The sequence below is a fragment of the Pseudoliparis swirei genome, chromosome 24, assembly GCF_029220125.1.
Source record: "Pseudoliparis swirei isolate HS2019 ecotype Mariana Trench chromosome 24, NWPU_hadal_v1, whole genome shotgun sequence".
Lineage (NCBI taxonomy): Eukaryota > Metazoa > Chordata > Actinopteri > Perciformes > Liparidae > Pseudoliparis > Pseudoliparis swirei.
In genome coordinates this window covers 25,980,113-25,992,721 of record NC_079411.1, presented here as the reverse complement: position 1 = coordinate 25,992,721, position 12,609 = coordinate 25,980,113, and positions in this window count along the sequence as shown.

Below are 12,609 nucleotides of genomic sequence, written 5' to 3'. Positions count from 1 at the left end.
GCCCATTAATGGGGGCGGAGCTATGTGTGTTGAGCCACACAGTGTTTCTGGATCGTGGTCCATGTCTACCATTAACTATTCATACGCTCGGTCATATTTATTGAATGTGTTTATGTAACTCTGGTCACATGACATCTATTATTCTGTCCATCCTGGAGAGGGATCCTCCTCTGTTGCTCTTCTGAAGGTTTCTTCACTTTTCTTCACCTTGAAAGTTAAAAAACTTCACCTGATCCGATGTGAGGTCAAAGGTCAGGGATGTTGTGTGTGTACAGATTGTAAAGCCCTCTGAGGAGAATTCCTAAGTTGTGATATTGGGCTGTATAAAATAAACTGAATTGAATGTAACCTGCATCATAGCCAGCGGATGGTGGTTATGAGCTACGAGCTAACGGACGGCTTCACTTAAAATAAAGATCCAGCGTAACTCACACACGTATAACACGTGATTCACGATGTTCAGTTCATCTGCGACGCCTCACCTGAGCGTCAGGCGCCTATAACGATGCCTTTTACAACTTCAGCAAACAGCCTCATTTGCTATTTACCATTTTTCCAACTCTGGTGTTGAATCAGACGCTTTTTTAAATGACTTGCGTCGGATTGTTTGTCATATTTATCTGTTTATGCACGATCTGCTATAGTTCTCTCCATTTTGTGTTAGCAAACCGAAGAAACAGGTTAATTAGGGAAACACGGGATGCAAAAGGGTCAGTCACACATGTACAATGCAAGAAATGTAGAAATAAAATGTTATTTTTGTTCTTACGTTGAATAAAAAAGTGACCGATACAAGTGTGGGAGAAGAGATCTTAATCGTAAGATGCTGAAGTTATGCAACACACAGTGTCTTATCTATAGAGCGTATTCACGTGACGTCAGAATCTCAATCGCGCCATCTTGGGGTCTACTTTTTAAATGTCAGAAGAAGTTGACCTGGCTATCGTGTCCGCTGTTTGATTATGCGAGAGCCCAGCAACCTCATGTCCTTCTGCATTACCAAAGAAAGATTTCAGCGGTTGGAATTGAATATTCGCAACGCTTTTTTACCTGATTTCACTCGCTCAACACTTTGTGGTTAATTCGCTAGTTACCCCTAGTTACCAGAACATAGCCCGGTCACATTCCTGTAAAACAGTTTTCATTTCCGCTATCGACCATGGGACATTAACAACTATTTCTGCTTTATACTTGTTGTGGAAATACCACAAATGTCGGAACATCAAGCGCCCCGTGTCTGGGTTCATATATGATCCGTAGTCACAGCTCCGCCTCCAGGACGAGTGTCTGATGAAGCCGCTTCCAGCTCCTTCAGGACCAGCAGTGACTGTTTGGCTGGCCGTGCTGATGCTGTTCCCATGGAGACAGTGTTTTATTTTACCTTGAAATGAATCACAGAGTAAAGGCAGACATCGCCCGACGGAGTTGCCATGTTCATGGCTTCCTCCCAAGTTTCCATCCACAGTTCCTTTTGCGCAAGTGAAAGACATTGATGATTTTCGCTCGGCGAAAAAAGCAAAAAGAGATTATTGACGAGAGTGTGTCAATAGAAACGTGCCCACAACCCACAAAAAAAAGTAATTTTAATCTTACACTAATGCAGATTACAGTGTGTAGAATGATTTTATATGTATAGAGCAACGCCATCACAACTGCTTTTAGATCATGTTTAAAGATGAAAGGAGGTTAAAAATATGGAAGAGGAAATTAAGGGAAACGAGACAGGAGAAAGTGAATAAAGGGTCAATCCTTTGCAATTTCACAAGGCCGATAGAAGCGGGAGGTGCTCGGCCTTAAATCCATCTTCACCCTTGTTGTCCCTGGAGGTTCAAGTCGGGGGACCGAAGGTTAGAATGAACATCGGATGTCACTGAGCCGTCGGTTCAATTCCCTCCAGGTTATAAACCTTAATGCTCCATTAGTTCTCGTTAAAGCCGAGCTGAGAGCCCTGTGAGCTGTGAGCCGTTCCTCCCATTACATTGTTGTGTGTTTCTACGCAGTGTGTATCACTCTCAAGGCTAGCAGACCGGAGTCGTCCGCAACAAGACGGGCAGCCGCTCTGTAAGGAAGTCCTGAACATTTAGTTGGCAGCACGAGATGTAACGCTTTTACATTTTTTATTTAAACCTTTATTTAACCAGGTGAATCCCATTGAGAGTAAAACATCTCGTTTTCGAGGGTGACCTGGCCAAGACGGGCAGCAACATAAGAAACACATAATAAATAAACTAATAAACAAAGAAACACACGCAACAAGACGAGCAGGCACGTGCACAGACATTTTGGGGGGCAGGTGCTCAAACCAAAAAAAAAGGCACCCATTGCCAAAAATGTTTTGTGACAGAGTTGAAGCATAAGTAGCATTCCACTAGTGAAGCCGTCCTCGACCTGCGTTTCCTCTGGGCAGGATTAGACCGCTAGCTTGCATTTTACTTATGAATAAAGATGAATTATTATATGGCAACAACAGTACAAGCTTTCTGAGTAGGGATGGGTATCGTTTGGGTTTTTTCCGATACCGGTGCTAAACCGGTACTTTTAAAACGATACCGGTGCCTGAACCGATACTTCTTTTTTTTAAACGCACAATGAGGACATTAAAAACCTCTTTGGCCATATTCCCTGTAGAAGCCGTTATCATGGAGCACCGACACACAACGGATATCAGACTGTTAACATACACAAGATATGTTCTCCATTATATGATGTGATATGTATTGTCATGTGCAGCCTTTATAGGGTTAATCCTGTCACTGTTTTGATGGGCAAAGAGAACAACCAATCAGAGGTACTGAAGATGACACGTGACAAATACAGTTTTGCTTCTGACAGCGAGTTACACTGAAACAAATTGACGCCCCACGGTCTTTATTCCTCCGTCATTATATTCCCGGTAACACCGGGTATACAGCCGGGACCGCTGTACATCAACACATCTGCTAGCAGACTGTCACGCTCATAGCTAGCGCTAGCTACGAGCTAGATTAAACATGGTTATAATGGCTAATTTATTATTTCTTGGGCTACTTTTATGAATGCAAGACTTGCAGTCAACGTTACGGTACTAATCTGAGTTCAGGCTGCTCGTCATAATCGGTCTCCACGTGTTCAGGGGGACCGGTGACGGTCTCCCCGTCGCGCCCAGCCTGACGCTGGTGTGCTCGACACGGGTTCACGCCGTCACACACGGCGCAGCCTCCGCTGTCAGAGTTAAATATGAGAGGCTCGTAACCTGCTGACAGGGCGGAGTCACCAGAGAAGTTCACAACAATAGTTTTTTTCAATTTCAATCGGCTCAGGCACCGGAAAGAAGCACCGGAATGTGCGTTGCGTTTCGGTCCGGGTAATACCGGTTGTATTGGAACCGGTACCATATTGGCACCGGGTTTCGGTACCCAACCCTAGTTCTGATTGGCTAATGACTGTTTGAACAGTAAATTGAGAGACGCGAGTGGTTACGATGGACGCAAATTGTCACCGGGTGGCGAATTGCACAATGCGAATATTATTTCATTATTTATTATTACACTTTTGAGAATATTATCTGAACTAACACATGTTGCGTCAGCTGAATGCTGATAGGTCAGCCGTCTGGTGAAATGCTCTTGATTGGTTGACTGTCAAACACAAACAAAAGGAGCGCTGCAATTGGGCGAGACTCGTTTGAACGTGGCGCAGCAGCACAGCTGTAACTGATCACACTAACGATGCTGCAATTAATTAACTGGCCACTTTAATGGAGCGATAACACCTGTGCTCTGGTAGTCTAATATGTGCACTGCGAATATTCTAAAAATCGCCCGACGCCGAGGTGCGAAAGACAATCGGCGTTGAGCTGCTGCGCCGTTGGTGAATCGGAGCTGGAAGAGACAGTGAATCAGATGTGGCGGTGCGAGCCAACATAGCCTAATTATATATATATATAGTTGTTGTTATGAACCCAAACACGAGGGCGTTAGATGTTCCGACGTGTGTGTGATGTCCTCAACAAGTATAAAGCAGAACTAGTGGTTAGTTATTAATGGTGGATGGAGGAAATGATAACCATTTCCACGGAGATAAGCCCCGCCCCTCTCGCAAGTGAAGCGCAACGCCACAAATGGTCAAGCGACGAAAGTGTTGCGAATATTCGCATTACGCTTTTGGTGTGAACGCAGCTGAACAAATGTGTTCGTCCGCCAAAAACAGATCGCAAAGCTACAGCATGTAAAAAAATATAAAAATTATTTTACACAAAGATCAAAGAGAAAAAAACACGCATTATATAGAAACATAAAGAAAGAGAAACGGTGACTTTCCGTTCAAAAACAAACAATGCACTGTGCCATTAATGAAAGCTATATGTAGAAGCATGGTTTGAAAATTATTTGTTATCTATTATTATTAAGACAATTATTAGAATCCTGCTTGCCAGTTTAAGTTCATATTAGTATGCAGAAGTCCTGAAGCCATGACTCACCAAGATGGTGAAATTTGGGATAGTTTTGACAAAGTACATTTGAATTACAATAGCTTGAAAGTTCTTGAGAGTTCTCCTCCAATCCTTCATTACCCACAATGCATTGCAGTTCCTTGTTTCCAGGCAACGACTGAGCGACATGGACATGTGACTCCAGAGGCTCTGTTTTTTTAACTCTATGACCAAACATCCCTGATGCGGCTTTGATGTGACATCACTGATGGGGCTTTGATGTGACATCACTGATGCGGCTTTGATGTGCCATCGAGCTTTGATGTGGAGCTCTGAGAAGTATATATAAGGAGCTCTTTTCTCACAGGACTTTACAGCTTCCACATAATTCGCATAATTTACTTAATTTTTGGTTTATTATCTTACGATAGCACTCCACTATATTCAGTAGTTATGTCGAACACACAATACGGAAAGCAAAGAGTCAACAGGAACAAGGCAAATTTCGGCCAGCAAGAAGGACAGATGGCACTGGAAAAGCCCAATGGCTTACCTCAGCCAAGAGCAAACCTGGAAGTATGCAGGCCGCTAAGAGGACAAAGGGCACCGGAACAACAAAGACCAGTTGGAGATATCAGGCTTGGCATTGCCAGGTGCAATGCCAAGCCTAAACAGGAAACGGGAAGACAACCGGAACCAGTGGCTTTACATCAGCTTGGAGCAAGACCCGTCCAACTGGGATTGACTGCAATTGAGGAACCCGAGGAAAGTCCTCAAGAGAAGCAGATGATCACCCTGAAGAACTTCGCCGCACAGCTGAAGTCCCTCAGCATGGCCATCCACACAAGCCAGGTAGAGATCCAAGGCTGGGAACAACTGGACATCGTTCACAAGAGATCTCAACAATTTAACTCAGAGAAAATCGCCACCATGAAAGAATGTGACACCCTCAAGAAACAAGTCAGGGTGCTCCAGGACAAGGCTCAAAACCACAGCATGTTCCAGAACCTCCTCAAAACAGCAAAAGAGGAGAAAGAACAGATGGACAGTGAGCGGGACGGTCTGATGCAGAAAATGGAGGAACAGCAGGAGAAGTTCAGGAGCTTCCAGCAGCTGAAGCTTGACTGTGAACAGGCCAGACAGGAGAATGTGGAGATCAAGGGAAATATCAAGGTCCTGGAATTGAAACTTCAAGAAGAGTTTGCTTTGGAGGAAGCGCTCTTCAACCGCTCAACAGCTGATAAGGAGGCGATCGACCAAGAGAACCTCGCACTGAAACTTCACTTCCAGGAGCTGCAGACCCAAGTCCAGCTGGGAGAAGCCATCAAGAAGCAAAACCTGGCAGTGCAAATTACCGTTGCAGAGGCCCACCGTCAGAATGAGGATCTGCAGAAGGAAGTACAGCTCCTCAACCAAAGGCTTGATGAGGTGAAGGTCTTGAAGAGCGAGGGCAGAGAAACACTAGCTCGCTCTAAAGCTTTGAAAACAGCCAATGCTGGCCTGAACCATCGGATCCAGGAGCAGATCCAGGAGCTGCGGAGACAAGTCCAGCTGGAGGAAGCATTCAAGGAGGAAACCCTGGTGGTACAAGCTTCCAATGAGGAAGCCGACCTTCAGAATGCGACTCTGCAGCAGGAAGTACAGCTCCTCAAGCACAAGCTTGATGAGGTGAAGGTCTGGAAGAGCGAGGGCAGAAAAACACAGGCCCGCTCTCAAGCTTTGGAAACAGCCAATGCTCGCCTGAACCAGCAGATCCAGGAGCTGGAGACACAAGTCCAGCTGGGAGAAGCATTCAAGAAGGAAACCCTGGTGGTACAAGCTTCCAATGAGGAGGCCCACCTTCAGAATGCAGCTCTGCAGCAGGAAGTCCAGCTCCTAAACCAGAAGCTTGATGAGGTGAAGCTCTGGACGATTGTCGGCAGCGAAACACAGGCCCGCTCGGAAGCTTTGGAAATAGACAACGCTGGTCTCAACCAGCAGATCCAGGCTGCCAACGAACAACTGGAGATCGGAGACTATTTCAGGTGCAACATCTCTGTCCTGGAAGATAAGGAGAGAACCCTGGTGGTGGAGAACGGAGTGTTGTTTGAGACGCACTCAAAGGCCATCCTCAGGCTCCTCCAACAAGAAGACTACAAGAGGAAGTTCGATGTTCTCAAAGAAAAGACAGACTCCTTGAAGCTACAAATCACGGAGAAGTCAGAAACCATCCAGGGTTTAAACAACGACCTGGAGGTTCTGATCGATGTCAAGAAGAACTACAAAGCCCTGAAGCCAGAGAAGGCTGCTCTGATCAGGCAGAACAAAGCTGTGCAGAAGAACCTTCGGGTCCTGGAGAAAAAGGTCTCCCACGAACAGACCTACGCTGGAAAAAATGCTGTGCTTCAGTCAGAGATGGTGGCCCTGAACCTCGCAAAGGTCAATCTTCAGGAGCAGGTGAAGGAGCTGAGCGAATAATTCAGAGATCAAAGCTGTGGCGATGTGCGGGTCCATGTTCCTCTGTCGGGGGGGCCGGCTAGATGCCGGTTCCCTCGGCCGAGAACGAGGGCCCGCCGATCGTTCCGCCGCTTTGACTGAGTTAAAGAAAAGCTTTTTTTTATTTAAAGGGAGTAGTCTGGTAGATCCGGCTTCTTCCCTCCCTTTAGAAACATAATTCAGAAATCAAAGCTGCGAGCAGCGATGTGCGGGTCCATGTTCCTCTGTCGGGGGTGCTGGCTAGATGCCGGTTCCCTCGGCCGAGAACACGGGCCCGCCGATCGTTCCGCCGCTTTGACTAAGAGTTAAAAAAAAGCTTTTTTTTTTTTTAAAGGGAGTAGTCTGGTAGATCCGGCTTCTTCCCTCCCTTTAGAAAAATAATTCAGAAATCAAAGCTGTGGCGATGTGCGGGTCCATGTTCCTCTGTCGGGGGTGCTGGCTAGATGCCGGTTCCCTCGGCCGAGAATGCGGGCCCGCCGATCGTTCCGCCGCTTTGACTATGAGTTAAAAAAAAAGCTTCTTTTTTTTTTAAAGGGAGTAGTCTGGTAGATCCGGCTTCCTCCCTCCCTTTAGAAAAATAATTCAAAAATCAAAGCTACGAGCAGCGATGTGCGGGTCCTTGTTCCTCTGTCGGGGGGCCGGCTAGATGCCGGTTCCCTCGGCCGAGAACGCAGGCCCGCCGATCGTTCCGGCGCTTTGACTATGAGTTAAAAAAAGCCAAAGTTCCTTACATTTATTTCTTTTTTTAAAGGGAGTAGTCTGGTAGATCCGGCTTCCTCCCTCCCTTTAGAAAAATAATTCAAAAATCAAAGCTACGAGCAGCGATGTGCGGGTCCTTGTTCCTCTGTCGGGGGGCCGGCTAGATGCCGGTTCCCTCGGCCGAGAACGCGGGCCCGCCGATCGTTCCGGCGCTTTGACTATGAGTTAAAAAAAGCCAAAGTTCCTTACATTTATTTCTTTTTTTAAAGGGAGTAGTCTGGTAGATCCGGCTTCCTCCCTCCCTTTAGAAAAATAATTCAAAAATCAAAGCTACGAGCAGCGATGTGCGGGTCCTTGTTCCTCTGTCGGGGCCGGCTAGATGCCGGTTCCCTCGGCCGAGAACGCGGGCCCGCCGATCGTTCCGGCGCTTTGACTATGAGTTAAAAAAAGCCAAAGTTCCTTACATTTATTTCTTTTTTTAAAGGGAGTAGTCTGGTAGATCCGGCTTCCTCCCTCCCTTTAGAAAAATAATTCAAAAATCAAAGCTACGAGCAGCGATGTGCGGGTCCTTGTTCCTCTGTCGGGGGGCCGGCTAGATGCCGGTTCCCTCGGCCGAGAACGCGGGCCCGCCGATCGTTCCGGCGCTTTGACTATGAGTTAAAAAAAGCCAAAGTTCCTTACATTTATTTCTTTTTTTAAAGGGAGTAGTCTGGTAGATCCGGCTTCCTCCCTCCCTTTAGAAAAAGAATTAAAAAATCAAAGCTACGAGCAGCGATGTGCGGGTCCTTGTTCCTCTGTCGGGGGGCCGGCTAGATGCCGGTTCCCTCGGCCGAGAACGCGGGCCCGCCGATCGTTCCGGCGCTTTGACTATGAGTTAAAAAAAGGCTACATTTATATTTTTTTTTTTTAAAGTGTCTGTCTGATCCGGCTTCTCCCTCCTTTAGAAAAAGAAAAAAAAATCAAAGCACGACAGCGCGATGCGGGTGACTATGAGTTAAAAAAAGGCTCATAGATATCCTCAGGCCATGACTTGTATCAAGCATGACAAATTTGGGGGATATTCGAAGAAGTCCAGTGGAAGTAAGTGGCGCTTGTCTTGAAAAAAAAAAAAAAAGACTGGCAGGTTTTACTCCGAGGTGATCCGGTTTCCTGTCTCAAGACAAAGTTCCTTACATTAAAGGGAGTAGTCACTTGAACATACCTGCAAACTCATGAAGGGTGAAAAAGGTGACAGGGGTGGGGGTGGAGTCGTGCCGGCGCTTTGACTCTCGTGCCGGCGCTTTGACTCGTGCCGGCGCTTTGACAATCGTGCCGGCGCTTTGACAATCGTGCCGGCGCTTTGACAATCGTGCCGGCGCTTTGACTCTCGTGCCGGCGCTTTGACAATCGTGCCGGCGCTTTGACAATCGTGCCGGCGCTTTGACTCTCGTGCCGGCGCTTTGACAATGAGTTAAAAAAAGGCTTGTTGATATCCTCAGGCCGTGACTTGTATCAAGCATGACAAATTTGGGGGATATTCGAAGAAGTCCAGTGAAAGTAGGTGGCTGTCTTGAAAAAAAAAAAAAAACGACTGGCAGGTTTTACTCCGAGGTGATCCGGTTTCCTGTCTCAAGACAAAGTTCCTTACATTAAAGGGACTCATGAAGGGTGAAAAAGGTGACAGGGGTGGGGGTGGAGTTGTGCCGGCGCTTTGACTCTCGTGCCGGCGCTTTAACTCGTGCCGGTGCTTTGACTATCGTGCCGGCGCTTTGACAATGAGTTAAAAAAAGGCTCGTTGATATCCTCAGGCCATGACTTGTATCAAGCATGACACATTTGGGGGATATTCGAAGAAGTCCAGAGGAGAAAGTAGGTGGCGCTCTGACCGAGATGATGGATCAGAACAAGATAAAGTTTTATAAAACCCTGAAGATCGAGTGAGAAACATCAAGATCAACTTGATAAATACGGAGGCTTCTGTTGATCAAGAAAAGAAATACTGGAGATATGCAGCTGCGAAAACATTTGAGCAGAACCCCTGCATAATCAATCAGAAGGTTGTTACCATCAAAGAGTGGGCTGAATTGATCCATGCGTGGACGTGGACAACTCAGCCACTCAACAAAGCCCTTTGCGGGGCAACAGGCTCGGTCAGGAATCTGACTGAGATTATGGATAACAACAAGATCAAGTTTGATGAAACCCTTGATCGATCAGCAGGAAAAGGTGGGAACGCCAAGATCAGTTTTATAAATACTATAAATAATCTAAATAAGAAGAACAAAAAGACCGACTCCTGAAGCTACAAAACACGGAGACGTCACAAACAATCCAGGGTTTAAACAACGACCTGGAAGTTCTGATCGATGTGAAGAAGAACTACGAAGCCCTGAAGCCAGAAAAAACTGTTCTGATCAGGGATGACCAACAACAACAACATACCTGCAAACTCATGTAGAGTGAAAAAGGTGACGGGGGTGGGGGGGGGCAATCGTGCCGGCTTTGACTAGCGTGCGGGCGCTCTGACAATGAGTTAAAAGATGGCGCGTTGATATCCACAGGCCATGCCTTGTATCAAGCATGACAAATTTGGGGGATATTCAAGAAGTCCAGTGAAAGTAGGTGGTGCTCGTCTTGAAAATAAAAAAAAAGACTGGCAGGTTTTACTCCGAGGTGATCCGGTTTCCTGTCTCAACACAAGACAAGGTTCCTTACATTAAAGGGACTCATGACGGGTGAAAAAGGTGACAGGGGGGGGGGGTGGTCGTGCCGGCGCTTTGAACAACGACCTGGAAGTTCTGATCAATGTGAAGAACTACGAAGCCCTGAAGCCAGAAAAAACTGTTCTGATCAGGGATAACCAACAACAACATACCTGCAAACTCATGACGGGTTAAAAAGGTGACAGGGGGGGGGGGGGGGGGTCGTCACATCACATCCACGTTGTTTGATGACACCTCAAAGCTTTTAGAAATACAGTCTTTTGATTGTTCTGACCACAAATCTAAACAAGAACAAAAAAGACCGACTCCTTGAAGCGACAAAACACAGAGACGTCACAAACCATCCAGGGTTTAAACTACGACCTGGAAGTTCTGATCGATGTGAAGAACTAGAACATTTTGCAAGAAATGTAGATGGTGGGCGTGGGGAGGGGAGAGACTCAGAGGTGAGAGGCGGGCGGGGGGGGAGGAGGAGGGGCTTCCTTTCTTGCCAAAACAACAAATGACACTGGTAATGGTACTCCTGGTTTACCGGGATGGGGTTCGATTCCCTGCAGTGTCGAATAACGTTGTGGTTAATTTATCACCGTACAACATCGTCACCTGTTTGTCTGATGCAGCGGGTCAGAGGAGAAGTAGGCGTGGCGCGAGGAGCACTGCGCGAGTGTTACACACTGAAGGATGACGATGTCCATTCAGCATTCCAGATGTTTTCCTTGTGCTCTGTAAACACACCAAGACAGACTCACATTAATAGCTGCGTCACCGTCTGTGTTCTGCTGTTCTAACTTGTTTGTTTAAGACATTAATTACATTCATTATGAATAGACAACCTAAAACTATACATCATCACACACTACTGTTTATATCTGTCACGGGACACAACATGTAACTATATGATCTTTCATGGAACAATGTAATTCTCAGGTTACTGATGCTACAATGATGCTAACATGCTAGCGCGCGATTAGCATCCGCTAGCTAAACGGCGCTAGCCTTAGTTAACTGTCTTCCCTTTAACTACTACACACTTAATAACCATCAAAATATATCACCACCAAAGCGAGAGACCATAACATTAATATAGATGGCACTTGTGTCCTCTTCTTACCTGTAAAGACACCAAGTATCACATTAGTAGCTGTGTCACGGTCTGTGATGTGCTGGTCTAACTTGTTTGTTTAAGAATTACGGCGCCAGTCATGGCAAAACTCACTACCGCCCCCTACTGGCGAACACATGTATCGCCCTGCAGCTCCTTCAGGTGAAAGCAGGTGAGTTATAAGTTCACACAAAGCGTTTAAAATGATAATAACAAGATAATAAGGATGATGGGGGCAAGGTACTAACACAATACAATTAAATAACAATTCTGAATACAATATTTGCCCTTAAAATGTCCAGGGTGCCACACGAGCACCAAGTGGAGGAGGAGCATGTCGGGGCGAAATTCTCACAAGAACTCAAATAAATTCTCTGTCGGATATCAAAACACATTTTGGGGGAATTGATGACAGAGAGAGTAATTATTATTCTAAATGCTGATGAATAAAGAAAAAATTTGGCAATTTTCTTATTTTCTTTATTTTTTTTCTTTATTTTAGATTAATTATCTGATTTATTTGATTATAATAATTTAGGATAGGAATATATAAGCATTTTTGCTTCTACCTATACATTTTCAGTCGTTCTGTTTTCTATATTATATAGAATAATATTGTATTGCAATGATTGACTGAATAAAATACACAACAACAACAAACAACAACAACAACAAGTTAAAAGAAACTAAAAGTTAAGAGACGGTGACATCACCGAGTTATTCTAAGAAACATTGACATGTTTGGGAAGCTGCCTCCATTTCTTTCATCTTATATTTAAAAGCAGTGCGTGGTGTCATCAGCTCTTTGAGTTTTAAATTATTCTGGAACCTTTTCCAGGATGAGGCTGCAGACTTCACCAAAAAAAGTTTTCCCCATTTCCGCTCTGGCATTTTGTGACGGTGAGCATCAGGAAGACTTGAGAAACCAAAGTGGATTTTCTGACACTTTTCCGCGTGATGAAGACACAGGTCGTCTGGGAGTCGACCAAGGATCGTCTGACACGTGAAGGCGGACCAATGACGGCACCTACGGGTGTCAGGGCGTCATATTCATTGAATGTATTTTAACTCTAAATCTGTCCTTCTGTACACATTACATCTATTGCATCTGTCCATCCTGGAGAGGGATCCTCCTCTGTTGCTCTCCTCCAGGTTTCTTCCCTTTTTTTCCCCTGAAGGGTTATTTGGGAGTTTTTCCTGGTCCGATGTGAGGTTTTGGG